The sequence below is a fragment of the Palaemon carinicauda genome, chromosome 27, assembly GCF_036898095.1.
Source record: "Palaemon carinicauda isolate YSFRI2023 chromosome 27, ASM3689809v2, whole genome shotgun sequence".
NCBI classification, from domain to species: domain Eukaryota; kingdom Metazoa; phylum Arthropoda; class Malacostraca; order Decapoda; family Palaemonidae; genus Palaemon; species Palaemon carinicauda.
The window spans coordinates 88,365,209-88,390,683 of record NC_090751.1 but is presented as its reverse complement, the minus strand read 5'-3'; the positions used below and the strand labels follow the sequence as shown (position 1 = coordinate 88,390,683).

General features: G+C 42.6%; 2 long non-coding RNA genes across 3 annotated transcripts in view; one reads left to right on the top strand and one right to left on the bottom strand.

Moving 5' to 3' along the window:
- The window catches only part of LOC137621237 (uncharacterized), an 807,497-nt gene extending 797,314 nt beyond the window's left edge, over positions 1-10,183 (top strand). For both annotated transcript variants that reach the window (XR_011040184.1, XR_011040183.1), the window contains one exon: positions 9,743-10,183. This is a non-coding gene — a long non-coding RNA (uncharacterized lncRNA). The remainder of the gene's footprint in view (positions 1-9,742) is intronic.
- The window catches only part of LOC137621238 (uncharacterized), a 137,345-nt gene continuing 121,601 nt past the window's right edge, over positions 9,732-25,475 (bottom strand). The window contains exon 3 of the long non-coding RNA XR_011040185.1: positions 9,732-9,868. This is a non-coding gene — a long non-coding RNA (uncharacterized lncRNA). The remainder of the gene's footprint in view (positions 9,869-25,475) is intronic.

Below are 25,475 nucleotides of genomic sequence, written 5' to 3'. Positions count from 1 at the left end.
GGTGATTGTATTCTCCTCATTATGTTATTAATTTATTCGGCTTGGAAGGCATTCTCTGGTACATTTTCACCGGCCGTCACAGGTCGACCCAGAAAAGGGATTTTGACAAAGGAAAAATCTATTTCTGGGGAGAGACCTGTGACGCCCGGTGAAACCCTTCCCGGTTATTTTTGTACGGACCCACCCTTTCCTTGCCAAGCCATATGTTCTTGCAGAAGGATGACCTGGTGAGCGCGAGTGGTAGGTGTCGGTAGGGTAACCCAACTGTATACTCTAGGGCCTCTGTTACGGCCCTTCCCTTTGATGAAGGAATTATCTAAATGGAAGACAGCCTGTGAATAGTGGTTTTCACACGCCCCTGATGTATACACGACACCAACAAGGTGCTCGCGCGAGGGTTGTAACCTCTGCATTCCATGCTTTTAATTTTCTCTGGTATATTTGGAAAAAATATCAGAAAAAGTACAAAGAAGGACTTTTCACCAGGCGTCACAGGTCTCTCCCCAGAAATAGATTTTTCCTTCGTCAAAATCCCTTATATACTGTATATATTTTAGGGACACCAATACAGTCGTCCACACACTGCCAACTGTCTTTATGGCAACTACCACAACTCTGTGGGTAAAACTACAGCAAGGGCCAATGTGCCATAACTGCCTCCCTAATCGGGGTCGTAATCATCATCGTCAACATCCTTATCATCATCATCAATAACCGCAATCAAAATTCATTCGGTCCGGGTCATCAACATTTAATTAAATCTGAACAGTCGTATCCAGTTCCTTATCATAAGCCAGGTCGTCAATCAATATTCAAAATATAAGCTCTCCAAAGGAGGAATCACGGCCTGCCAAAATAAAAAAGAAAAACACTTAAGAACACTCCTAACCAACTTAACTATCGCACTATAATCAAAGATAAATAATAAATTGTTCCTATCACTCACAAACACGACAAGCAAAGATAAACAAAACTGTACTTACTTTTTAAATCAATCAACACTTCCACGCTGGTCAGAAAAATATAAATAGAATCCAGCTCTCACACAACTGCCTTAAGCTGCAGTCAAATAAAAAAAGCATTCGCTCCGAAACATTCACCACTGTCGTAACCTAACTAAAAAATGTAAACAAACAACCTCATTTGTACCAACAGTCTTTCTCACCACAAACAATCATTCTCTAACTACCACTTGCTCTTCGGCGCGCACCGCGGACACACAAACACACTCTCGCGCGATCTAACTAAAGCAAATGAAATATATTTTCTCTCTCTCTCTCTCTCTCTCTCTCTCTCTCTCTCTCTCTCTCTCTCTCTCTCTCTCTCTCTCTCTCTCTCTCTCTCTCTCTCTCTCTCTCTCTCTCTCTCTGTGGATTTGGCAAAAGAAAAAATTTAAATAAAACAAAAATAAATCCTCCACAATGATATAAAATCGCCTTTAATATTTGTGCTTGTTTTAGTTTTGGGCACTGTAGTACATGCATTAGGCTAAGTGTTCTGTACATTAAAGGGTGGTTTGTTAACAGTACTACGTACAAGGGAAGGTTTTAAAAGTCTGAATATACATGTTAAATAAATAGGTAAATATGATGTCACTACTTCGCGGATTTTCACCTATCGCGGCCGGGTCTGGAACCTATCTACCGCGATAAACGAGGGTTCACTGTATCACTGTACAGCATTTCCATTCAGGGTACAGTACTTTACTTCGGTCTATCGACTGCTTAAGTCTTCTTGGGAGTTTTCACCCTAGTTTCAGAGTAGACGCATGCCAAAGATATTCAGCTACTCCGATATCTAGATGATTGGCTAATCCTGGCCAAGTCAGTGGAGATGCTTCTCCTCTACCGAGACAGTTTTCTTTTGTGTTGCCGAGATCTAGGGAGCATGGTAAACCAAAAGAAGCCTGTACTGACACCCATGAGAAGACTTGACTTATAAAGGCATAACATCAACACAAACTTAAGGAAAGTGCATCCGGCCCAGGAAAAAATACCCTGCCTCAGAGATGTGGCACTGTCTTCCTGCATCTGCCCCACTTGCCAGTTCGTGTCGGTGGCAGAGCCTGCTTTGCCATTTAGCATCGTTGGAACGTCTGGTCCCTTTTACCTCCGGTCCTTACAATGGAGCTGAAGAGGTATTGGTTCCAACACCTGGACCATCCGCTCTCACTTGTTCTGGTGGGAGAAGAATCCTTAAAGGATTTCCAGTGGTGGTTAGACAGGTTTAACATCCTAGGAGGATCCCTTCTGTCGTCTCCCCCCGTATTTCTTACTATTCACAGACACATCCAAGGAAGGGTGGGGGAACTCATGTTGGTCAACATCTAGTCTTGGGACTCTGGTCCAAGACAGAGAAACAGGAACATTTAAATGTCCTAGAGCTGAAGACACCACATCTAGCACTAAAGTATTTTTACCCTCTTCTCTTAGGTGACTTGGTGGTATTGATGAGTGACAATACCACTGTAGTGGCCTACATCAGCAAGCAAGGAGGCATGGTATCATTGCAGCTGTTTGAGATGACAGTTGAAATTCTAGAGTGGGTAGAGCTCAACTTAAACACCCTTACAACCCATTTCATTCCAGGCATAAGGAACATCATGACGGATAAACTGAGCAGGAGGACACCCCTAGTTGAGTCCAAATGGTCTTTGTGTGATGGAGATCCTGACTTTGTGGGGTTTTCCAACCATAGACCTATTTACGACCTCACTGTACCACAAACTGCCAGTATACTGCTTCCCAGTTTCAAAAGTGGCATTCAAGGACTAGTTCTAGAACCTGTGGGATGGCCTCGATGTGTACGCTTTTCCACCATTCTGCCTGATGAGGAGTGTTCTTAATCGGGTTTGAGCAACACCTAACCTCGAAACGACACTAATAGCGCTGACATGGCCGCAGATGGAATGGTACCTGAACCTTCTACTTCTGGCAGAAACTCCGAGGGAGTTGTTTCCTCTTCATGACCTGTTATGCCAACCCCATCCCTGGATCTTCCACAATCCATTGTCATCCCTTCGACTTCACGAGTGGAGGTTATCCAGAATCTCCTCGGAGAGAGGCTTTTTGCGATAAACTGCGAAAGAAAGACTGTATCTGGACACCTCTGCCAGTCCTCAACAACTGTGTACCAGGCCAAGTGGGCATTACTCTGTGGTTGGTGTTGTGAGGGAAATTTTTCACCCCTCAGAGCCACTTTACTGTTGATCATGACTTTTTTTTTTTTCTTTCTTTTTACCTCCACAAAGACAAGCTCTGTAATATTTCAGCTGATAAAAGGCTATCGCAAAGCCTTGAGCCAAGTCTTTAAACTAAAGAGAGTAAATCTTTCTTATTTGGCGGAAATATTTATGCTTATACAAAGTTTCGATCATGCCTGCCCTCCAGTTGAAGTGAGACTGTCCAGGAACATGGTTAGTGTGTTACATTCCCTGAAGGGTGCACATCATGAACCGTTAGAATAGGCCTCTGAAAAAGACCGTGCTTTAAAAACAGTCTTACTACCCACTTTAGCATTTGCAAAATGGGTCAGTGATCTTTATGGCCTTTCCTTCAACATCAACCATTCAAGGGAATGGAGGCTGGTCTTGCTCTCATTCATACCAAACTTGGTAGCCAAAACCCAAATTCCTTCCATTTCTAATCTTGAGCCTTAGTGAGGTAACCAATGAGCCTACGATGGAGACGCTCTCCATCGAACCTGTAGTTGCTACACAATAAGTGATTTAATCACCTCAAGCTCCTTGATGGCCAAGTAGCAGACGGTGGAGGGAGGTGTTACCAGGGATTAAGTCTGGGATGAAAGATAAGCGTGACTGGTATCTTCTTTCTTTCATCTTCCCCTCTCCCAGGACACAGCACCTACAGTACGCTGCAACCTGGCCTCCGCTGTCTGCAGGTATAACCACTCCCCTTGTGTAACCTGTTATATGCACATATATTTGTTATGTCCTCATACCCCATTGACGAGGTAGGATTAGGTAACATTTATGGTTGGTTCAAAGAATCCTACGACGTCTGAGAATTCTTACCTAGACTAGTCACATTGCTAGTATCTCACAATCACACGGATTGCTCAGGCCACTAAAGCGTGCCATTGCACAGGGTTTTAGCTTAGTGTCAGGGTATTTCTCGTGTGCATAGCACAGTAAGAAACCTCGGTTCAAAACCCAGTCAGTCGATTAGGACTTCCACCCACCTTAGGGGCGAGTTTTCGCTTGTAAAGAGCGAAAGGGTTTGTATTTAGTGTCTGAACAAATGACAAATTTGAAGTAATATGTGTTTTCCAGATACAAACCTTGAGCTCTTTATACAAATTTGGCCCACTGTCACCTGTCCCCCTGCAAGTCCTGCCAGCAATCAAAAGTGATGAGACAACACGTGTGTGTGTGTTTGAGCTGGGTAGCTGGTACTACCTCTACCACCCTGCCAACTAGCAGTGGGGTGGTTATACCTCTTTTAAAAGTCTTGTGGCTAGTCTTTCAGATTTGCTGAAACTACATTCCCTAATAAAGAGCTCAAGGTTTGTATGGCTAGGAAGAATACAAATTACTTTAATTTGTCATATTAAATGACTTGGGTATGTATAAATAGGAAACAAAAATTATATTTTAAACTAGTAGTTTGTTCCTACTCGAGATATAAACCATTGACATTTGAATTGGGAGTCTTCCTTATGAGAAAGGAGTCCTCAGTGGAAGATAGAGAATCTGCTTGACCCTTTATCCACAGGATAATAAAAGTAATAGGGATAATCTCCAATTGACTCATTAGAATGGCAAGGTCAAGATGTTAGCCTCAAAACAAATGGTGAGCAAGTCATAGCCACAACTAGTTTGTAAAAATGTATGAACTTATATTTTCTTTAATTTTTTATTGTTCACACTTAAAAATAGGTCAAAGATATTCTTACCTGCATAAGTGGTCTTCTATATTGATACTCCCAAGGAAGGGATCTTCAGAAAAGAATGGAGAAATAATTCATTCAACTCATACACACCTATGATGAGAATAACTGAAGATTGTGACAAAATGTTAGCTGTCCTGCAAAGGGATAAAGTCTCAGACTATTTGTTGTGCAACCAACACTGGGCCCAAGGAGAAAGCACCTTGTGATCTGTAGGTACAGTCTTTTAAGTAATGGGTGGTAAAAGTGGCTTGTCTCTTCCACACACCAGCCCTTAAGTTATGATAATGATTGGTTCTTTCGGAATGGTAAGGTTGCGGCAACACCACATAGTGTATGTCATGAGTTTTGGGAGGGGTCAACATTGGTGCTTCTCCCAAAGATTTATAACCTTTAATTATGACTTCACATAACCAGAAAGTATTTTTAGTTATACCTTCTTGTTTAGACTTTTGCTGACATAGTTAAGGATGGACGGTTATGAGGAAGCAGTTCTTTTAAGGTAAACAATGAACTGATCGTATAGGGCAGAGTAACTGACTGTCCGGATTAGGTTGCCTTCGTGATCACCGAAATGGAGGAGTTTAATCTACTACAGTATCATTAATTGAAGTCTTGGTAATAAAATCTGAAACAAAAGATAGCAATAAAACTTTCCAACTTCTGGAGTGTGAAACAATGATAGGCCGTGTGACTCGCTTACTCTCTTTAAAAGGTTAAAGCTAGAAGGAACTGTCTTGAGGGTAAGGCCTTGAGCTTAAGCTTTATTTTTGAAGAGGTTCATAAGGTGCCATTTTAAGGGACTTTAAAATCTTGATCACACTCCAATATGTTCCTTCCTTGGATGTGCTCCTCACCTTGGCAAGAAGCATCTGAAAAATGAAGATCCAGAGTTGAAACCTGCAGAAGAGATCTGGCTAACAATTTTTTCTCCTTTAACCACCATGTGAGGTCTCTTCACATCTTGGGTATCTTCAAAAGAGCCAGTGAGGGATCTGATATCTGCGACCATTGTCTCTTTAGTGCCCATTATAAAGAGCTTAGATCCATCCTCCTGAAGGGTACTAGTTTCTCTTGGGAGGAAAGATGGCTCAGGAGCTTCTGCCATGAGTGAGCTGGGAGCAAAATCTTTCCTAAAAGGTAGCTGCCACCTGTCTGAACCTCTGGATCATGTCTGAAGATGAATACACTTGAAAGTACCATATTCGGCATTGAGGGACTAGGCAGGTACCCCTAGCTTGTGGCAAAAATTGAGTAAGAGTACCCGTGACGAATAAGTATTGATCTTGACTGGTATAAGAAGCTAGTTTAGGTACCTGAAGTCTTATTCCACTCTGCTTTAAGAAGCTAGTCCAGGTACCTTAAAAGTCTTATTCCCATGGGGTGTGTCCATGAGGAAACCTGAGTGAACAATTGTGGTGCTGTGGACAGGCTGAAGCATGTGCACCTTGAACTTAGAATACTCTCTTTCTGAAAAGGAAACTTATACTTACTTGACCTTGGGGTGGAAGTAAGCCTCCTTCAGGTCTTTGGTCAGCAGGAAGTTGTTCTTTCTGATGGCTTTAATTAGAGTACTAGTTATCTCCCATCTTAAACATCATCTAGAGAACAAACTGGTTCCAGCAGGAAATGTCTATGACAGGTCTCCAGTCTAAGACTTCCTTTACAGCATCCTTCTTGATCATTTGGGATGGGATACCTCTTCCTCCTGCATATGTCTATCTGGAATCCTTTCAAAAAATGATTGGATTGTTGGTATCAGTGTTATTAGAGGGTGACAGCTCATGAATGGGACACAATACCCAGAGTGAAGTACTTCTACTGCCCATGAATCCATCCTGAAGAACTGCCACCTCATCCAAGAACTTTGTAGTCCTCTGTCCACAGGTGGTAACCTTGGGGACCTGTTTGCTCTAAGAGAATTCTCCGAGGCTGAAACCTGCATGATAAATAGGGTTAGTGTCTCTATAGTTTGTTTCTAGAGTTTTAGGCCATAAACAATTTCAGGAGTTTGACTGAATTTGGCCACACCAATTCTCCTTAGTGATAGGTTTCTGTAAGGAAGACTGTTATGTTTCCTAGGTGAAGGATGAGGTTCCTAATTCTCATAGCTTGAGGCGTCTGAAACCGACATAGAGATTCCGAGAGTGCCTAAGTTGTCCTGGAAAGTCGTTCCCTTCTCCAGCCGTAAGCACATTAAAGCAAGATAAGGAAAGGGAGGTAGGCTTGGGGAAAAGTCTTTTCCACTCCAACATGTTCAGCTGAATGATTTACTTTTACCAGATTCGGTACATTACAAGTAAATGCTTTATCGACTGAAAACCCCCTGCTTCGTCTACACCTCTCAAGTCAGGTTGACTCTTAAGGCAGACTTAGTTCCATCTCAGGCATAGGGCAAAAAGGATACTTTCCAATCTTCACCTTTCAAGGTGCGTGAAGGGGAATCCCCTGAGCAGACGATCTTCTATCATTTCTGTAGTGCCATAATCTAGGCCACCAGGGTGACTTCTTAGGGAGGATGGCTCAACCTTGATGCATTGCAAAGAAAAATTCTCACACACAACTAGCAAATTATCTATCCTTGCAGGGGAACACCCTGGGATGAGTTGTAAGCCTGTGTTGCGCATGAATTATATTCATGCGCCGAGATAAGGTGGTGCGCTCAGTCACATCATCCGGATTTGTTATTCTGAATGTTTAGCTTAACTGCATTCTTCAAAGAAATTCTTGATATGGCAGGAATAGTTACACCCAACTTCCCAGTGTTACTAGGCTTGGAAAGAGAGGCTGCTTTGAGCATGGAGGCAATATCAACTCTTATGGGGGTGGACACAGCCAAAGCAGTCTGACCACCCTCATAGTAGAGATGACAAATCTGTATTTATTCCCCTAGTCATATGAGGAAGTCCATTCTAATTAATATGAGCTGGAGACTGATAATCGGGATCTTTCAATAAGGCTGCCTTGGTACTGGGGGTGAAATGACCGGCTTAACTCCGAGATCCTTCCGAGAATGATAGAAAGGGGAAAAAAAAACAATGGGAGGTTCTAGCTTATTTTTTGTCTAACTTCAGTGTGTGTGTGTGTGGGGGGGGGGGGTTATAACATGGAAATCTCAAATTTTCCCGTGACAAGAAAAAGAAAATCTCCCATTGGGAGGGAGTTCACTCTACAGTATTTACATGAAGATTGTCTTCTACATCTCTTGTCTAGGCAAGAGGGACACAGAGGGAGTGCGTGTCTGTCCACCTGGCGTTTAAAAACGCCACATTAGTCGCCATCCTATCCTGGGCAAAATCGTTTATTGACACAAGTACATACATACATATACCAAGGCACTTCCCCAATTTTGGGGGTTAGCCGACATTAAACAAATGAAACAAAAAAGGGGACCTCTCCTCTCTACGTTCCTCCCAGCCTGACAAGGGACTCAACCGAGTTTGGCTGATATGGCTAGGGTGGCACAACCCACCCTCTCCTGTTATCCACCACAGATGAAGCTTCATTAACGCTGAACCCCCTACTGCTGCTACCCCCGCGGTCATCCAAGGCACCGGAGGAAGCAGCAGGGCCTACTAGAACTGTCATAATCGCTTGCCATTCATTCCTATTTCTAGCACGCTCTCTTGCCTCTTTCACATCTATCCTCCTATCACCCAGAGCTTCATTCACTCCATCCATCCACCCCAACCTTGGCCTTTCTCTTGCACTTCACCATCAACTCTTGCATTCATCAGCTTCTTTAGCAGACAGCCATTTTCCATTCTCTCAACATGGCCAAACCACCTCAAAAGATTCATATCCACTCTAGCTGCTAACTCATTTCTTACACCCGTTCTCACCCTCACTACTTTGTTCCTAACCCTATCTACTTGAGAGATACACCAGCCATACTCCTTAGACACTTCATCTCAAACACATTCAATTTCTGTCTCTCCGTCACTTTCATTCCCCACAACACCGATCCATACATCACAGTTGGTACAATCACTTTCTCATACAGAACTCTTTTACATTCATGCCCAACCCTCTATTTTTTACTACTCAATTTTTTTACATACACCTCCTTACCTTTGGCTAAATATTTCTTGCATATCTGCCTAACTATAAAAATCTGATTCATACAACCCCTACCTCTTCTAAAACCACCCTGTACTTCTAAGGTTGCATTCTCTGTTTTATCCTTAATCCTATTAATCAGTACTCTACCATGCACTTTTCCAACTACACTCTACATAAGTACTCGCTCATAACTCTCCATTCAATAGTCACTCAAATGACCATGAATCAAGAAAAAATACGAAGTCAAGAACACTAATATCATTGTGGCTGCGGTGAGCAATTCTGCTTGCTCCTTGAGCACGTGCTGCTTTTACCCTTCACAAAGCAAACTACCAAAATTTTGATTGGCCGGTCGTAGAAAACATGGTTTGTAGTAATCCCAAGTAAGTGACTCAGAAGTTTGTATCCATGTAGGAATAACTGTATCTGTGGATTTTTACTTTTTAAGTTAAGCCTATTTCTTAAGAGCCCTTCCAATGTACGTAAAGGATTTTTAGACATTCGTTTATTTAATTTTGAAATCTGTAACCTTTTTACCTGATGCTTTAGACTATTGTTTTAATATTAAAACCCAGTGTATTTATTGGAATTGAAAATTATCATCTCATCTCTCCCTCTTAATATAATTTATTCTTAGTTTTCCCTACCAATGCCATAGGGCTTGTACTGTTCAAACTAGGGTTGCAGCTTTAGAATTTAATAATACAAAAATTTGCTAAGATTATACAACATATCTTGACAAGAATAAAAAAAAGGCACTTCTTTAACTCAGGTGCATACATCCCTGGCCATGTGGCGGCATTCAGCTTTTCTTAGATGAATTTCAGACGGGACAAAAGGTGGTCAACGAGTGTGCGAAGCAGGCCTTTTACCCAGAACATCCACATCAAGCAACGGTCTGCAAAAAAATAAATACATAAGACAACAAGTCACTGAAGGAACAACAATACTTGCAGATGATGAGGAGCAAGCAGTATAAATAAATAGATAGGGATTGAGAAAAAGGAAATTAGCATTGAATTTGGATGCAGTAGCATGTGTATCCCAACTTGACATGCAGGATTTCTTGTCAGCACAATTATTTAACTGCATGCACATCACATAGAACTTACAAGAATGCCTATAAGGCCCAAAGGTTTAATGTTTAATTTGAAAAGAATTGTAATTGATTGGTAGCAAATAAAAGTTGTTCCGTAACTGACATACAAACCAAGCTATTTAATAGGGGTTATTACTTCCGGCGTAGCTGAAATGACAAGCCATTAGAATTTTAATGAGGGTTTACTAACCCACTCCTAGTTAGCGGGGTAGGGAGGGTAGCTTGCTCCCCCCCCCCCACACACACGCACAGGCCCTGTGCTTGAGCTCGCTTTGCTCTCGGCTCGGGTGGCAGTCGTACGTGTCTGCTCTCACCCTCGCCTCTCTGACAGCCATTAATGTCTTTTTGCTTTCTCTCCTACAGGTTTGAGCGTGAAGTTGGCCTCTGCGATCATGCACAAATGTCCTGGATTACCCGACCACCCTTGTGGTACATTTATGTTGGGGGTCGAAACGGACCCTCACACCCTTTGTCCTTACTGTAGGGGCCAACCGTGTGATACTAAGTGTAGGGAGTGGTCTACCTCCCAGTGGGAGAGGTGTTCTCGGCGACGGAAGTAGTCCAGGCGGGATATTTCTCCTTCGAAGATTTCTTTGAAAGGAGAAAATCCCAAGGACTCTTCTTCCCTTGCCCAAACCTCCTCCGAAGCTCCCACTCGATCGGTTTCTTCCGAGAGACCATCAAGGGGTAGCGTAGACCATGGTTCTGTTTCCCGATCTCGGAGTTCGAGAGATGGCGTTGCCTCCCCTAACGAGGCAGCTCCACCTCTTCCCCAAGGGGAGGATTTAAATGTTAATGTCATTGTAACTGATTTATTCCAGCTTTGGTCTTCCTTGGGGCTCGAAGGTTCGCCCTCCAAGGAAGCCTTGTTTGACATCATTCGGTTGGGTGGCGCTGTCAAGCAATCGCCGACTTTGGCAGAGGTTGATCCTCTGTCTATCGTCGACGTTGTGGTGCAGAGGTATTCAATACGGTATCTCCTACCTCTGCAACTTCTCAACCTGCTGTAGCTGAAGGCTTAGTTTCTCTCTCTGCTCAACCTACAAGGGAGGAACTAAGTCCAACAGTCTCTCCTGCCGGTGATTCTCCCCCTTGGGGGAGTTCACTCACAGAGACTCCTCTTCGGAGGACTGCTGATGGTCAGCTTGCTGACCCAACGGACCCCAGAGGGCGCATATGTCGTAAGGATCGCCTTCCTCTTCACCCCGTAAGGGTGTGAGGAGGCGCCTCTTCAGTTCAACATTATCGTTGCAGTCTGCCGCAGAGGAGCCTCGTCATCGATCTCCGACTGTTCCAGCTACAACCCTGGACCTCTCTGCGGATCGTTCGCGATCCCTTTCGGTGGAAGGTTGTCCTTACAAAGGGCACGCCGACCTCCCACCCGTCATACCTGCCGTCGCCGTTCCTGGCTGCTGATGTGCTGTGGGCGCCAACTAAACCTGTTTTTATAAAACAGGCAACGGTCACTTCGGGGCATCAAGGCCGTACGCGCTAATTAGAGCACATGTCCCTTACGCGCCATGCCAAGCATGCGCGCTAACGTTCTCCTAACCTCATTGAGGTTTCGGAGATAGCGCGTCAGCACACTCCTACTATTGCCGATATAGCGCGCCAGCGCTCACCTGTTGCCGATGTTCCTGATAAAGCGCGCCAGTGTTCAACTGCGCGGCAGCGCTCACCTGATCGCTAGCGTGCCACTGTGCACCTTCACCTACTGCGCGCCAGTGCTCTCCCCGCCAACGATCATCGGATCTGAGTGCAGTAGAGAAGTTTAAGACTTCCCCTACTCGCCAGCGCTCGCCAACGCGCCTTAACCTGCGCGCCATCCCTCACCAGCACGCAGTCACCATTCATTGGAAGAGCTTACCAGGGGAGTCCCTCTTGAGAGACTCTCCAACCGGCAGGTCTCATTCTCGGCGACTGAGATCTTTAATCAGGAGAAAGTTGCAAAGTGTGCCATGCAGACCACTTCGTGGCTGGATATCTAGTTAAGGACCTTAGGTATCCTGATATGTTTGGAGGATTTATCCAAAGAACGTACCAGGAAAGCTATGGAGACCTTTTTACTCCCAGGCACTCACACAATTGAGTTTCTGGCCCACCAAGTCTCAAACTTGTGGACAAACACCATCCTGAAATGTCGGGATGCGGTGTCTGAGAGGTTCCATCAAAAGGTCCCTAGCACCGAGATCAGGCTCAGACATTTTTCCATGATGGGAACGAACCTGTTTGAGCCTAAGGACGTGGAGCATGCCACTGAGAGGTGGAGGAAGTCCCACCAAGATTCCCTCCTACATAAGGCTTTGACATCCAAGCCCTATAAACCTCCAGCACCCCAGTCCTACCAAGACCACGAAACCGACAACAGCAGCAAAGATCGTGGTGTCTAAGCCCTTTCCTGTCAAGGACAGGAAAGGTAAGAAACCCTCCAGGGAAGGGAAGAATCTTAGAGGGAGCAGCCGAGGCTGCAAACGCTAGGATTGGTAGTCCCCCTGCATGTCCACCAGTTGGGGGATGCCTTCAAAGTTGCGCAGACAGGTGGCAGCAACTCGGGGCAGACTCCTGCACAATTTCCGTAATCAGTCAGGGATATCGTGTCCCGTTCACAACATCTCTACCTCCCCTGACGACGAATCCAGTGTCATTGAGCTCCCTTGCCATGGGATCAGCAAGGGGACTGGCCCTTCAGGCAGAAGTCCAGACCATGTTGAAGAAGGGCGCTCTCCAGGAGGTCCTTGACGGGTCCCCAGGCTTCTTCAGTGAATGGTTGAGAGAAAAATCCAACTCTCTATTGATAAAATTATCCAGAGGGCTGACATGAATGGATTTAAGTTCTCGTCAAGTAAAACTACCATTGTCCATTTTTGTCGTATCCGGGGAGTACATCCAGACCCGGATATATACATTAAAGGTCAACGGATACCATGTGTATTGGAAACCAAATTTTTAGGTTTGATATTTGACTGTAGACTTACATGGGTTTCTCACCTAAAAGTGCTAAAAGCTAAATGTGTTGAAGCTCTGAATATCTTAAAAAGTATTGTCCCATACATCATGGGGGGCAGACCGCAATACTATTTTAAAATTATACAAGGCCTTGATTTTTTCCAAAATTAGTTATGGTTGTGAGGTATATTCTTCAGCCACCCCAAGCCGGTTAAAAATATTAGACTCGATACATCATGCAGGTATTAGATTGTCTACTGGAGCTTTTAAAACCTCGCCTATCCCAAGTCTCCTTGTTGATGCTGGAGAGTTACCTCTAGACCTTTACGAATGTCTTCCATTCTTCGGTATTGGTTTAGATTGCAAAGACTCCCTAACTCTCTAGCCTTTCAGACTGCAAGCCTTGTAAGACACGCATCATACTTTGAGTTGCACCCAAAATCTCCTCAACCTTATGGCTTTCGGGTGAAACGATTATTAAATAGTCTGGATGTAATTAGAATTAAGGTACTTCAAGGTATCATCAACGCCTCCATGGAAGTTACCAGAGATATCTTTTTGTAAATATTTTATTGGAGATAAGAAGAATATGTCAGACCTAGAAGCCAGGTCTCTTTTTAATGAACATGTTAAAGAACATAGAGGATCAACTTTTATCTATACTGATGGCTCCAAATCTGATGCTGGCGTTGGATTTGGAGTACATAGTAATGGTTTTAATTGTAGAGGTGCACTTCCTCTGACCGCTTCCATATTTACTGCCGAACTGTATGGCATATTAACAGCTATTGAGAAAATAGCGTTGGAGGAAGAGGGTAATTTTACAATTTTTAATGATGCAAGGAGTGTCCTTCAAGCTATGGAAGTTTTTAATTCTAATAACCCTCTAGTTTTAAAGATTTTAGAATGGCTTTTCCTTATTGGACGGAGAGGTATAACAGTTCAATTTTGTTGGGTTCCAGCACATGTAGGTGTGTCCGGGAATGAGAAGGCAGATTCACTGGCTAAGGAGGCTGCATCTGAGTTGCTGCCAAGAAGGTATCCCATTCCCTGTAATGATTTCCTACCTGACATCAAGAAATTGGTTTGCAATAAATGGCAACAGCAATGGGATAGTCAAGATGGCAATAAAATGAGGGAAGTAACAAATGACATATCTCCTTGGAGGTATAATATGATGCCCCGAAAATGGGAGACGTCTCTTTGTCGTCTCCGTATTGGTCACACTCGGTTGACACATGAGTTTCTGCTGAAGGGCCAACACCAACCGTATTGTGACAACTGTTTAGTACCTCTAATACCTCTAACAGTATAAGGCATTTGTTGACCGAATGTCCCTATTATAACAACTTGCGGAATAGATATTTGTTTGAGGCTCGAGGTGAGGGTGGCAGGTTCATCCTTGCCAAGATTCTTGGAAATGTGTCCTACCATGCAAGTGGCATTTTTAGATTTCTTTCAGAAGCAGGTCTTCTGAAAAATATTTAACTTTTATGACATTCAATTTTTATGATTTTAATTGAATACTCTAATTTTTTATTTTATTTCATTTCTTATTTTTGTATATACTGTATAAATTAAATGTTACCGACGTCAATGACCTTAGATGTCAGGATGCCTGAAAACTTTAAATCATTCATTCTTCAGTCGACTCTTTCTTGTAAAGGTGTGTGAAGGCTGGAGACCAGTCATGGACCTCTCGGCTCTGAACAAGTTTGTCAGGCAAACTCCGTTCAGCATGGAGACCGCAGACACGGTCAGACTTGTAGTGAAACCTCAAGATTTCATGTGCACACTGGATTTAAAGGATGGATACTTCTAGATCCCAAACCATCCGTCTTCAAGGAAGTACTTAAGATTCAGCCTAGACAACAAGGAGTACCAGTTCAAGGTGCTGTGTTTCGGTCTCTCCACAGCACCACAGGTTTTCACCAGTGTTCGCCCTAATATCGTCGTGGACACAGGATCGGATCCTAGCAGACTCGGAGACATCCCTTTTTCGACACCGAGACAAACTTCTGGGACTTTGCCAGGGTCTTGGGATCATGATAAATCTTAAGGACTCCTCTTTGCACTCAAAGACTGGTATACCTAGGCATGATTATAGACACTAATCTCCACAAAGCCTTGCCATCAGACAATTGGATAGCAAGGCTGAGGAAGGTCACAAGCCCTTTTCTCAGACGAGAAGAGCTTCCAGCCCAATTGTGGTTACGTCTCCTCGGTCACCTCTCATCTTTGGCTCGTCTAGTTCCCAACGGTCACCTCAGGATGAGATCCCTCCAGTGGCGACTCAAGTCCCGGTGGAATCAAGGTTACGATTTCCCGGACGTCATGATCCCTATGGAACCTGCGGAACGGACGGATCTCCAGTGGTGGGTGACAGACGAGAACCTATGAAGAGGAGTGGACCTTCTCATCCTCCCCCCAGATTTGATGCTCTTTTCGGATGCCTCAAAGAAAGGGTGGGGGGCCCATGTTCTACACCACAGGACCTCAGGCCTGTGGTCAGAATCAGAAAAGTGCCTCCAAATAAATCTTCTAGAGATGAAGGCCGTTTTCTTAGCCCTTCAGCAGTTCCAACAATACCTGGCGGGTCACACTGTGGTGGTGATGAGCGACAACACCACAGTAGTGGCTTACATCAACAAGCAAGGAGGTACCTTTTCGAAGCAGCTATCCCATCTTGCAGTAGAAATACTGAGGTGGACCGAAGTTCACTCTATTCCACTATTGGCACGCTTCATTCCAGGCAAGAGGAATGTGCTTGCCGACAAACTGAGCAGAGCGTCTCAGATAGTGAGTACCGAGTGGTCTTTGGATTATCTAGTAGCCAACAAAGTCCTGACTTTGTGGGGTTCCCCGACTGTGGATCTGTTCGCGACAGCTTTGAACTTCAAGCTTCCACTAAACTGCTCCCCAGTCCCGGATCCCAAGGCGCTCTGGCAAGATGCCCCGGATCCTCGGGTCGACCCCTTCCAGATTTTGAGTCTTCGTTCTGTAACAGATGACCCAAACCATCTCCTACTGTGCCCAGTAAGGAGTCCGAGGCAACGGTTGCAGTCTGTCCTCAAGTGCAAGCATTGTTTGTTAGCACTTGGAGGACTAAGAGGAGGGTCACCAAGAATACCATTTCGGCATGGATTCGTAGGGTGATCCATCTGTCCCTCTTGAAGTCCTACCTCCAAGCAAAGTGAGCTCAAGCACAGGTGTGTGTGAGAGTGGGGGGGGGAGAGGATAGCAAGCTACCCTCCCTACCAACGCTAACTAGCGGTGGGATAGTAAACCGTCATTAAAATTCTAATGGCTAGTCATTTAAGCTACGCCAAAAATAATAAACCCTATTAAATAGCCAAGGTTTGTATAGTTAGGAAAAATACAAATTATCTACGAATTTGTCATGTTTAGCTTGAAATGTATTGCAGAAATTGTCTTGTTTGGATATAAAAGGTTAATTACATTGTAAAACATCGTAAATGATAAATTGGTTTACATTGCTGTAAAGAAGCTGCTTGTTAAACAGGAGTAAAAATATTTTACAGTAAAACTTTCACTTATTACTAAGATTTTTTATTTTTTCTTATCAGTATTCTATTTTATAAATAATTTATAAAAAATAAATTGAGTAATGGACAGAAAACTGCTTAAGTTAATGTAAAACCACACATATACAGTACTTTATTTAACCTACCTTATTGAAAGTAATTTACAGAAAGGAATAAATAGAAGTGTACAGCAGTACCCAGGTTTACATTGGTTTGGCAAACGTCTCTGACTTGTCATTTTACTTGACCTTCCGTTGGTATGTTGTTTTGGAGGATAGTGTGCTGTATGATCTCCAAGAAGTTGCATAATGATTAAAGGAGACACCTGGCTGTGGAATAAAGCCATATTAGCAGCCATATTGGAACTGGCAACTCAATCCCTGGCTCAAGCGTGGATGTGCAACCCCACGTTAACCAACTTGGTATCAGTGTTTTGTTTTTTTATTTAGGCAATGAGCTCATAGCTGTTTATGTTACATGGCACATGAATGAGAACATAACAATGGTAAAATGATCCTTGTAAATCTACCTGCCCTCATCAAGTCTTCTCACTGACACTTGAGCGTCAACCTTTAGATTATCAGGGCTTCCAAGGTAAGAATCAACCAGGGAAGTTCCAACTTGGATATACCAGTCTTGGGGCCCTGCAAAGCCTATCAATAATGGCTGCCTCTCTTCCATTTGGAGGAGAGGAAGATTCCTTGCCTGAGCCATTCAACTTCTAAATGCAGTCCAGAATATGCTGAAAGGTGGACTCCAATCCGCCCTTCTCTGAATCAGGGCCTTTCGGGTAGGCCTGCCGAGGGAGAGCACCATCTTAGGTGTCAGTGTCTTCTAGCAATTTATCCAAGACTTCCTCCTCTGATGCCATTCCCGGTCATTGCAGATGGGGTTGAAATCTAAAAGTGATTTCTCTGAAGGGGAATGAGAATCAAAGGGATCTTCTCTAATCCCTCCCTGTGGGAAAGAATATGCCTCCATAGGCTGGACTTCCCTCAAAGTCCTGTGGTTAATACTCATATGAGGAGTCTTGCTTTTACCTCGCCAACAAAGTTGGGGAGAAGGTTATGTTTTCGCCCCTGTTTGTCCATTTGCTTTTGTTTGTGAACCACTTCCTGACCACAATTTTACTCTCAGTAGTGAAACTTTCAGGGATTGTTATATTGATACATGGATGTGATTCAATTTTGAAAGCCCCTAGATCAAAGGTCAAGCACAAGGTCAACCAAATTAACCCTAACCCCAAGTTCACACATGGTTGTCACACAGACTTCAAAAATGCCTACTGTCTAAATTTATTCTAGAAAAGGCAAGCTTGTTTAGAGAAATAAGCTGCCGTGGCGGAGGTATGCACTCTCAGAGGGCCTTTCATGTTTGGGACTTTTCTTATCTTTACTCTCTCTCCTTTGCTTAATCAAAGGAAGATGGCTAGCAGAAATCTTTATATCCTACGCAGTTTATCCAAATCAACAGGGTGTGCTTGATAACCGAATCGCCTGACATTCTTCTTGTTCAAAGGAGAAGTCAAACGAGCTACCACCTCAATAGGCGAAGGATGAAACTCTTCCACAAAGAGATTTTTCTAGGCAATCTTAAGCCACTATGAAGCCTGAAGTGAAAAGTATCACCCAAGAGGGAGTCAACTTTTGATAAATTATACTGTACGACATTTACTATGAAATTTTATAAACTCTTCGCCTAACTCATCTGCGAAGCCTGAGCCTGAACTACCTTGGATGAATCATGCATGTAAAATGCTTGAAAGTGCCTGTCTAACCTAGATATGCATCTCTTGGATTGAATTAGGGTAATCCTGAACTTCTATCAGGGCTGCATTGCCTTGAGGATCTTCCATGATCTTAAATCTGATCAAAGAATGAGCACCTGCAAGGTGCATGTGATAGTGCGTCTGTTCTAGACATCCAAGGCTGTAAGCCCTGGTATGGTATAGCCTACTCCCGATAAGATTCAGCTGAGAAAGGGCACAGCTTGTGGGCATGTTGAAAACGCAACACCTACAGTGCAAGCATTGACTTAGCACCCTGATGGGTGCTTGCTGTTCCACATTCCCTTCCCTCTGGGATAGGGGACTGAGGTAGGTGATGGGATACCTGGCAAGCACGTGCAGGTCCTGTAGAGAACTCCTACCATCTAGAGCGTTGACTTTTTAAAAGCTCATTTTCATCTAGTACGCCAAGTGAGAGCACAATCTTAGACGAAATATGCAAGACCGTAATGCGAAAGCTCCTAAGAGCTCAAGCACATTCCAAGGTAGACTAAAGAGCCAACAAGCTTAAGGGGGAAGCAGGGAAGCCTAGTCGCATGTTGAGACGCATTGCTCGTCAATACCAACATCTCGCCCAGAAGCAAAGTGCGTAGCAGGAACTCTCCCGTGGAAGATTCCAGCAGAACGCTCTTTAGGAAGAGCCCTTGAGGAAGAAGTGTTAGACTCTGGGGGAATTGAATTGAATTGAATATGGGATTTAGGCATTAAGCCAAGCACTGGGGCATCAAAGGCCATTCAGCGCTATACAACGAAAATCATTCAATCATATCTGAACACTCACACCATTTAGTATCATTTTAACCTTTAATACAAAACGTAACACTTTCATACAATAAAATCTAGATGTGAAATAAATAGGGATTAAAAGGGTAAAATAAATAAATAAATTAATAAAATCAATTATAGCTCGTAATATAACCCAATACTTTGTATAAATTTTCTCAAGTTCAGGGTATTACAGTTTTCCCCCAGTATATCTCTTAACGGTTTGTTCTGGAGTAAATGTGTCCTCCTCTGGAGATTAAAAACAGGACAATCGACTAAAATATGTTTAACATCCATTGTCACTTGACAGGTATTACAAAGAGGGGCCTGTCTCCCTTCCCCACTCTTCATTAAATAATTGTGCGTTGCATGTGTATGGCCAATACGCAGCCTAGTTAAAATAATGGTATCCCTTCTATTTGAAGAATTACAAGATGACCATTTATCCACCAATGGGTGGATTTGTTTCAATTTTGTATTGGTGGTCAGTTCAGACCATCGAGCTTGCCACTTATTTTTACAGTAAAGATGAATCTCACTTTTAAGATCTTTGTAAGGAATACTCAAGGGGGATGGATTACTTAGCCCTGAAGCTTCCTTTGCTGCCTTATCTACTTGTTCATTCCCATCCACCCCAACATGGGCAGGGACCCAACAGAAGTGAACACTGATACTCTTCCTAGATTGCAGAAGTACTAACCAGTCCTGCACCTCTTGTACTAGATGATGGCCTGGCATAATTTGTTTTAATGAGAGTAAAACACTATTGGAATCCGTAAAAATTGTATAAAAACTATTTTGGTTGCCATTTTTAAAAATATGTTGGACTGCGAGAATTATTGCATACAGCTCAGCAGTAAAAATTGAACAAGAGTATGGGAGTTTCCTTCTAATAACAATATCCCCCACCACAGCTGCACTTCCAACTCCTGCAGCCGATTTGGAGCCATCTGTAAAAACATGCTTCCCATGATGTCGAGCAGCATGATTTAAAAACTCACTTTTCATAACCCTACTAGGTAAGGTATTTTTCCCTCCTGCCGTAAAACATACTTTAACAGGTGGATTACACCAAGGAGGAGACTTGGGATATCCTACCTCTGCTATCTGTGCTGTTAACAAGCCTACTTCTCTAGCATCATTTTTCAGCTGTACTTCCAAAGGCTTAGGCACTCTAGATCTGTTAGGAGCCCGATCTAAAGGCGCCCTAACATATTTACAGTTAGGATTGTTTCTCACAGCAAGGGACCTAGCTAAAAACCTCAAACTCAACTCCTCTCTGCGAATGGAAAGGGGAGGTATGCCAGAATCAACATAGAGACTGTCAATGGGAGATGTTCTGTAAGCACCTGTGCAGATGCGAAGCCCAGCATTGTGAACAATATCAAGTTTTCCAAGTAAAGTCTTTGTAGCTGACCCATATATTTGGCATGCATAGTCTAACTTGCTCAGACACAAAGATGTATAAATTCTAAGCAAAGTTGTTCTATCAGCACCCCAATCAAAATGCGATATCACTTTCAGAATGTTCAGTGACTTCTTAACCCTGATAGATAGGTCATTTATATGGGGACCAAATGTCATTTTCTTGTCGAAAATGACTCCAAGAAACTTGACACTATCCTCATATGGCAAAATACAATCATTTAAGAAAAGGGTGGGGATCTCTTCCCTTTTACGAGTACGAGTAAAGCGAATGGCTTTGGTCTTCTGAGGAGAAAACATGAATCCGCGAGAATTTGCCCATGCGGAAGCAGCATTTATTGCAATTTGAAGATTTTGGCATGCTTGTAGTGCAGATGATCCACTACAATAAATTGCAAAGTCATCGACAAATAGTGATCCTTGTATGCCAGGAGGTATGTGACTAATGAGACTATTAATTGCAACAGCAAACAAGGTCACACTCAATACGCTGCCTTGGGGGACACCTTCTTCTTGCATGTAGGATGAAGATAGTTCTGACCCTACTCTCACTTTAATGGAGCGGTTTGATAAAAATTCTTCAATAAAAGAGAACATATGTCCTCCTATACCCCACGAGGCCAATTGCTTTAAAATACCACCCCTCCATGTGGTGTCATATGCCTTTTCGAGGTCAAAAAAGACACCCACCACCTGGTTTTGGTTAGAAAAAGCATTTGAAATTTCCCTTGATAACATCAGCAAAGGGTCTAGAGTACTTCGGTTCTTCCTAAAACCAAACTGTCTGTTAGATAAAAGATTTTTTGATTCTAGATACCACACAAGTCTGTTGTTGATCATTCTCTCAAATAGTTTGCATATGCAACTGGTCAAGGATATGGGCCTATAACTAGATGGCAGTTCTGGGTCTTTACCAGACTTGTGGCCTGGAATTACAATTGAAGTATGCCAGGAATCAGGAGATGTATGGGAAGCCCATAGACCATTAAAGGTTTCTAATAAAAATTCCTTGGTATCCACTGGAAGATGTGATATCATTTCATACCGGATGCCATCCTCACCTGGGGCAGTTAAAGAAGAGCTGGAGATAGCATTTTGCATCTCCTCCATACTAAAAGGCAGGTTAAAAGCTTCAGTATTTGAAGAAGCAGGAGGAACAACAGATGTTGATGCTCTAATTTGTTGAAATGCTGGGGAATAGTTGTCAGCACTTGATACATAAGCAAAGTGCTTAGCAAGAACCTCTGCTACATCTTTGGGGTCAGATATATATCTATTATTTTCCCTTAATATTGGTAGAGGCTTAGGGACGAATTTACCTTGAAGTTTTCTAATCTTGTCCCATATTTCCTTTGAAGGAGTTTTGGTATTAATATTAGATATATATTTCTTCCAAGATGCTCTCTTTGCTTTTTTAAAAATTCTTTTTTGTTTGGCACAGGCTCTGAGATATGCTATTCTATCTGCTAAATAGTTTGTCCTCAAGTATCTTCTGAAGCAAGTTCGGGTCACTTTTCTTGCGTTGGCACATTCTTTACTCCACCAAGGAACTACAGAGCGATGAGGTAAACCGCATGTTTTAGGTATAAACTTGCTAGCATTATCATCAATAATATTTTCAAGATGTTGATAGGCATGCACTGGAGATGTAAATTCATCATATTCTTTATCAGTGTGTGAACAGTTTTCATAAGCTGCCCAGTCTGCCTCATCTATCTTCCATTTTGGTGGACACTGAGAAGGAAGATTATGGACATAATTTAACATTATTGGCCAATGGTCACTGCCATGTAGGTGTTCATTCACTGACCAAAGGTAGTCCAATCGAATGGATGAGGAACAGATTGACAAATCAATGGCTGATGTAGAGTTGTGGACTACATCATACCTAGTTGGAGAACCATCATTCATTAGTATTACATCATTGTTGTCGATTAATTCTTCAACAAGATTACCCCATCTATCGCACACATTTCCACCCCATAAAGTATGCTTTGCATTAAAATCACCCATTAAAATAAAAGGGGCAGGAAGCTGATTGATCAAGTCTTGGAGGTCAGAAAGTCTAAGCCTTCTTGGATTACCAGCATGATCTAAGAGGAAAAGTTCTAAGGATGGTTCAATATATAGCGAGCATAAAGTAATTTTTTTCCCGATATGAGTTCTAACTGCACATGCCTGTAGTGGTGTATTGAGTGGGATTGTTTCAAATTTTACAGATTTGTGAATAATAAAACCTGTACCACCTTGAGCTCTTGCAGCTTGCAAAGGAGGGGATCTACAAAAATGATAATTGAGTCCGGGATTAAATGGTTTGTCACTGATCTTGGTTTCCTGTAGGCAAATTACCTTCGTGTCTGAGTCCCTGGTTAAAGTTTTTATTTGCTCAATGCTAGTACTTAGACCTCTGCAATTCCACTGGATGATAGACATTATCTTTTGTTATTATTTTTCTTTGTCTCATTTGTCTTTTGGGACTTTTCAGATGAAGCCATGTAAGGCCTGGAGATGGAAGGCTTTACTAGGCCACCACTCTTCTTTTCTTTCTTTCTAGGATCTTTATAAGAGTCAACCTTAGTATCATGAGCAGTAGGGCACTTACCTGACTTAGATGAAGGTGAGGATGATGGGGACCTTTTCCTCTTTGGAAGATCTTGTTTTCCAATCTCCATCAAATCAGGTAGAGATTCTGCCTGAGACAATACATTTAAGGTGGTGGAAGCCACATTGGCTTCCTTGGAGGATTGTGCTAGAACTTCAACAGTTCGAGCACTTAACCCAGAAGGCTGGGCTACTACCTCTAGGGGAGATGCTCCTATCGGTGACAATACTTTTGGTGTGTTGGACACCATATTGACCTCTTTGGAGGTTTGTGCTCTGGCTTTTATAGCCTGAGCACTTGACCCAGATGGCTGGGCTACTACCACTAAGGGAGATGCACCTGACGGGCCAGGTGCTGCCACTGGTCCCCCTGTGGTAGTAAGGGGTAGTGGATTATAATCTTTTGTTGGCATCTTAACCGCGCGAGCAAAATTAAGTTGCCGATTGAGTAAATGCTTTGCATAACCTACACTTATATGTTCAGCATTTGCTTTCAAGATTGCAGCTTCTTCATTCTTGTATTCTCTACATCTTTTATCATTTGGTTTATGATTATCTTTACAGTTTGCACAGGTTGTATCTCTGTTGCATTGGCCATGTTCTAACAAAGAACAGTTAATACAGATCTTCGTATTATTGCAGTACCGGGAAGGGTGACCGTACTTGAAACAATTAAAGCATTGTAAAGGCCTAGGTTTATATTCTCGAACACGTACTCTTTCATTCTCAATAATTATATGATCTGGTTATAACAGGGGTTTCAAATGTTAAAACTACCATGCTTGTTTGAGGGATCTTACTTACTTTCCAAACATTAGCAGGGCACATGTCCAGAATTTCTGGTTCTGAGAATTCATATAGATCTTTATCAAAAACTACTCCTTTACCATAGCTGAAGCTCATATGTGGTTTAATATCCTTAATAGGATCAATTTCTGCAATCTTCATGCCACAAAGCATGTGAGCTTGAGTATCTGATTTTGCATTAATCAAAACAGATTGCTTACCGTATCTACTAATATCCTTACTTTTAATTAAACCAACTTTTTTTTGTATAAATTTACTAATCTTATAATAGTTATAATTATCTATCTTTCCAGATGCAATTATCCATGTTGGGGGCTTGGGGGTTCTTACTTCTGGAAGTCTATGCTCTATTTCTTTTTCCATCCATTCTTCTGGTTTATATATCTCTAGGTGTCTTGGTGCTTTATCACATAAAGCCCCAGAAATCAAACAATTGTCAATTTTTATGCTCTCTAAATTTTTATTTGCTTCTAAAGCAATCTCAAAACTTGAAAATGATACCCAAGCTTCCCAAAAGCCTTTACTACCATTAAGCTCCATTAAAATTTCTTTGATTGCTCCAAATCTACAGAAGGCTTCATGAATTATGTCATAGCTACAACCAATTGGTATGTTTTTTAAGTGGAGAATTTTCAGATTTTTTGTTGGATCTGGTAATGAGCCAGAACCAGAGGGTAAAGTATTACGGTCATTACAAGCATCATTTTCCACCAGTGCCGATAAATTGTCTTTAACAACACTGGTCAAAGAAGTATTGTTGGAGGAATCCTTTTTATTGCCGAGGTTGTCAACAGAGCTTTCCCTATTTAAACAAGCAGAAGTCGTCAACGGTGTCTGGGGTTCGCCATTTGATCCAGGGGTACGGGGAATATTAAGTTTACTCATTAATTATTTTTTCAGGGGGAGGGAAGGGGTCATAATAACAATGGAAAAAAAAAACAATGGAAAAAAATATAGTTTAAGGGAGAGAAAAGATTAAGATGTCTGAAATTCCAAAGAAGACACCGTTAGCCTTTCCTGGAATTAATTTCTCCACCAATGACACCTGTGAAAGCTGCTTACCAAATGTCCACTCCCTACCCTACCACAAAGGGATGGTACCACTATGATTAGAGTGGCTCAAGTGTATGCCAAACCCGCTTGATGGGACTGAGAGCATTTCAAGAATACAATCATCCCCACTCTAATCATAGTGGCAGGCAAACCGGACAGAATGCCGAGAGTCCTATCTCTATAAAATAGCCAACCCCTGGAATCCGAAGGCAAAATTTCCTAAGAGATAGTTCCGCGTGCCAGTATGGGAATACTGACACTCCTAGGTGTCCAAACATTTTCGGGCAGTTGGCAAGACCACCACAGCTCCCACAATTGATTTTGAAATAAAAACCGATCATGGATACAATGTCCCCTCTAAAAAACCTGGACAGTGAAATGGGTAAAAGAGTTTTGACAGCAAGGTTGGAGACAGCTGATAATTATGAAGGAGGAATAAGCAATAAGAGGTAATAGAAAAAGAATGAGAGAAATTTAG